This window comes from Triticum urartu, chromosome 5A, assembly GCF_056163025.1.
Source record: "Triticum urartu cultivar PI428250 chromosome 5A, HENAU_Tu73, whole genome shotgun sequence".
In the NCBI taxonomy this organism is placed as follows: domain Eukaryota; kingdom Viridiplantae; phylum Streptophyta; class Magnoliopsida; order Poales; family Poaceae; genus Triticum; species Triticum urartu.
This window is the reverse complement of record NC_141877.1, coordinates 398172204-398176666: the sequence shown is the minus strand read 5'-3', so window position 1 is coordinate 398176666 and position 4463 is coordinate 398172204.

Sequence of the window (4463 nt, the reverse complement as noted above, 5' to 3'; positions counted from 1 at the left end):
TAGCCTTCACCTGTACTAAGTGGGAATTCTGCTTGTCCATCAAAAACCTTGAACCCAAGTTATTCCAGATGAGTCAACCATACCTACCTATATGCGGTATTACCCTACCGGCCTAAGTAAATTTGAATGTGCCATCTCTAAAAACTTCAAATAAATATCCTTTTTGTGTGTCTGGATCGTTCATGGAACGACAGGAGGTGGTCAGTATGTTCCATGCTAAGAGGGTTATTCTCAGGTCGAGTGTTTATTCACTCGCCATCGCATGAGAAAAGGGCGGTAATAGTGATACCCAGTCCCAAACCGCAAACAGAAAAAGCTTACAAATAATCAAACAAAAACTCCCAATGGAGTCAAAACCTTTACTTTTATCACTTGGGAACTGCCACTAGCGTGCTTAGCATGGAAGATATTGATAGCTGAACGTCGTGAAGTAAACAAGAAGGGTGCATGTCTCAAAATATCATTTACCTCTGTTTTAAAAACATGAGCTTTGGCACCTCTACAAATCACTACTTCCCTCTGTGAAGCGACCTTCTATTTACTTTTATGTTGTGTCATCACCTTCTAAAATAAGCGCTTGAACCTGAGAGCACTGATGTCATGCTGATGCATTTTGTGTAGCTAATGTTTGGTGCATTAATGTCTACTACAACTTCATTCTTGTAGACACGTGTTGGGCCTCCAAGCGTAGAGTTTTGTAGGACAATAGCAATTTTCCGTCAAGTGGATGACCTAAGGTTTATCAATCCGTGGGAGGTGTAGGATGAAGATGGTCTCTCTCAAACAGCCCTACAACCAAATAATAAAAAGTCTCTTGTGTCCCCAACACACCCAATATAATGGCAAATTGTATAGGTGCACTAGTTCGGCGAAGAGATGGTGATAAAAGTGTAATATGGATGGTAAAATTTATTTTTATAATCTGAATAAATAAAAACAACAAGGTAGAAAATAGTAAACGGGCAAAAAACGGTATTGCAATCCTTGAAAATGAGGCCTAGGGTCCGTACTTTCACTTGTGCAATCTCTAAACAGTGCTAATATAATTGGATCATATAACCGTCCCTCAACGTGCAACGAAGAATCACTCCCAAGTTCCTATCTAGCGGAGAACATAAGACGGAATTGTTTGTAGGGTACGAAACCACCTCAAAGCTATTCTTTTCGATCAGTCTATCCTAGAGTTCGTACTAAAATAACATGAAGCTATTCTTTCCGATCGATCTAACCAAGAGTTCGTACTAGAATAACACCAAAGCAAATTCAGATTCATAATATTCAATCCAACACAAAGAACTTCAAAGAGTGCCCCAAGATTTCTACCAGAGAAACAAAGACAAGAACGTGCATCAACCCCTATGCATAGATTACCCCAATGTCACCTCGGAATCCGTGAGTTGAGTGCTAAAACATATATCAAGTGAATCGATACGATACCCCATTGTCACCACGAGTATTCAATTGCAAGGCATATATCAAGTGTTCTCAAATCCATAAAAGTATTCAATCCGATAACAACGAAATCTCGAAGGGAAAAACTCAATTCATCACAACAAGATAGAGAAGGGAAAACACCATATGATCCAACTATATTAACAAAGCCCGCGATACATCAAGATCATGACATCTCAAGATCACGAGAGATAGAGATTAAACACATAGCTACTGGTACAAACCCTTAGCCCCGAGGGTGGACTACACCCTCATCATCGTGGTGGCCGTCGGGATGATGAAGATGGCCACCGATGATGATTTCCCCCTCCGGCAGGGTGTCGGGATGGGGTCTAGATAGGTTTTCGGTGGCTATAGAGCCTTGCGGCGGCGGAACTTCCGGTCTAGGTTAACCCCGAGGGTTTTTGGAATATTCGTGAATTTATAGGGTAAAGAGGGGGTGCGGGAGCCACCGAGGTGGGCACAACCCACCTGGGCGTGCCTGGGCCCCCCAGGCGCGCCCTGGTGGGTTGTGCCCCCTTGGGGTACCCCCCAGGTGCTGCTCTGGTCCATCCTGGGTGTTCTGGTCCATAAAAATTCTCCAAAAAGTTTCGCGGTGCTTGAACTCCGTTTGATATTGATTTTCTGCGATGTAAAAAACAAGCAAAAACACCAACTGGCACTGGGCACTGGGTCAATAGGTTACTCCCAAAAAATGATAAAAAAGTTACTATAAAATGATTGTAAAACATCCAAGAATGATAATATAACAACATGAATACTTCATAAATTATAGATACATTGGAGACATATCAAGCATCATGATTGGATCTTTTCTACCATGAATTACAATGTTTAGTGGATGCTTGAACTTCGGGGGTGCTCTGCATTTATGTTTTGCGGTCTCAGAAAGGGCTAGCAAGATACCACTATTGTCATATTATATCATGGTTGTTTCGATAACGTGTTGCTGTTCGAGATATCTTATTATTGCTCGCTAGCTGATTATGTCATTGATATGAGTTAATATAATTTTTAAGAGTTATTGTTGACATGGTTAGTTATAATGTTGGCTGAAAACATGGGTGCTGTTTAAGCTTATTTATGCAAACAAGAGCAAAAGAGTTTGTAAAAGTTTGTCTTTTTCACTTTCAGTTTATCAACTGAATTGCTTGAGGACAAGCAAAGGTTCAAGCTTGGGGGAGTTGATACGTCTCCAATGTATCTACTTTTCCTAACGCTTTTCCTCTTGTTTTGGACTCTAATTTGGATGATTTGAATCAAACTCACCCCGGACTGACGCTGTTTTTAGCAGAACTACCATGGTGTTGTTTTTGTGCAGAAATAAAAGTTCCCGGAATGGAATGAAACTTTGACAGGATTTTTTATATCAATAAAGAGAATTTCTAGAGCCAAGAGTCACCTGAGGGGGACACCTGGGTGGGCACAACCCACCAGGGCACGCCTGCCCCCCCAGGTGCTCCTAGGTGGGTTGTCCCCACCTGGTGGCCCCGCAGACCCTAAAACCGACGCTATAAAATCCTATTTTTCCAAAAATAAATAAGGGAGAAAGAATTATCGCGATCCACGAGATGGAGCCGCCGTCACCTCCTGTTCTTCATCGGGAGGTCAGATCTGGAGTCCGTTTGGGGCTCCGGAGAGGGGGATCTTCGTTCTTCATCATCACCGGCCTTTCTCCATCGCCAATTCCATGATGCTCCCCGTCGGGAGTGAGTAATTCCTTCGTAGGCTCGCTGGTCTGTGAGGAGTTGGGTGAGATTCATCATGTAATCTAGTTAGTTTTGTTAGGGCTTGATCCCTAGTATCCATTATGTTCTGAGATTGATGTTGCTATGACTTTGCCATGCTTAATGCTTGTCACTTTGGGCCCGGGTGCCATGATTTCAGATCTGAACCATTTATGTTATCACCATTATATCCATATTCTAGATCCGATCTTGCAAGTTATAGTCACCTACTACGTGTTATGATCCGGCAACCCCAGAGTGACAATAGTTGGGACCACTCCCGGTAATCATGATCGTAGTTTGAGGAGTTCATGTATTCACCGTGTGTTAATGCTTTGTTCTGGCTCTCTATTAAAAGGAGGCCTTAATATCCCTTAGTTTCCAATTGGACCCCGTGCCACGGGAGGGTAGGACAAAAGATGACATGCAAGTTCTTTCCATAAGCACGTATGACTATGTACGGAATACATGCCTACATTATATTTATGAACTGGAGCTAGTGCCGTATCGCCCTAGGTTATTACTGTCACATGATGAATATCATCCAACAAATTACCGATCCAATGCCTACGAATTTATCCTATATTGTTCTTGCTAAGTTACTACTGCTATCGTCACTGTTGCACTTGCTACAAAATTACTGCTATCACTGTTACCGTTACTATTGTTGCTGCTACTATTATCAAAAGTATCATACTACTTTGCTACTGATCACTTTGTTGTAGATAATTAATCACCAGGTGTGGTTGAATTGGCAACTCGGCTGCTAATACTTGCAAATATTCTTTGGCTCCCCTTCTGTCGAATCTATAAATTTGGGTTGAATACTCTACCCTCAAAACTGTTGTGATCCCCTATACTTGTGGGTTATCAGCCCCTCCAACTTGGAGATAGTATCCTCATGCGACTCAATGATATCATTGGCCTCATGTGACGCCCCGAGACCGATGTGCCAGGTGTCATCCAGTATTTGTTGTTGTTGCCTTGTCATTTTCCTGCGTGTTGCATTTCATCATGTCATCATATGCATTGCATCATCATGTTTTCGAAACTTGCATTCGTCCGGGTCTCCCAGTTCCTTCTGTTGTCTGTTCTGACGCCAGACTCACTTGCACGCGCCCGCGGCATGTCTGAAATATTATCTTATAAGTGGCCGGAAAATGTTCTCGGAATGGGCTGAAAGTTGGCGTGCGGTGTTGTTTTGTTGTCAGTAGACCACCTACCAAGTTTCATCGCATTCGGAGTCCGTTTGACGCCCCAACGGATAACTATAGCGGCATTATA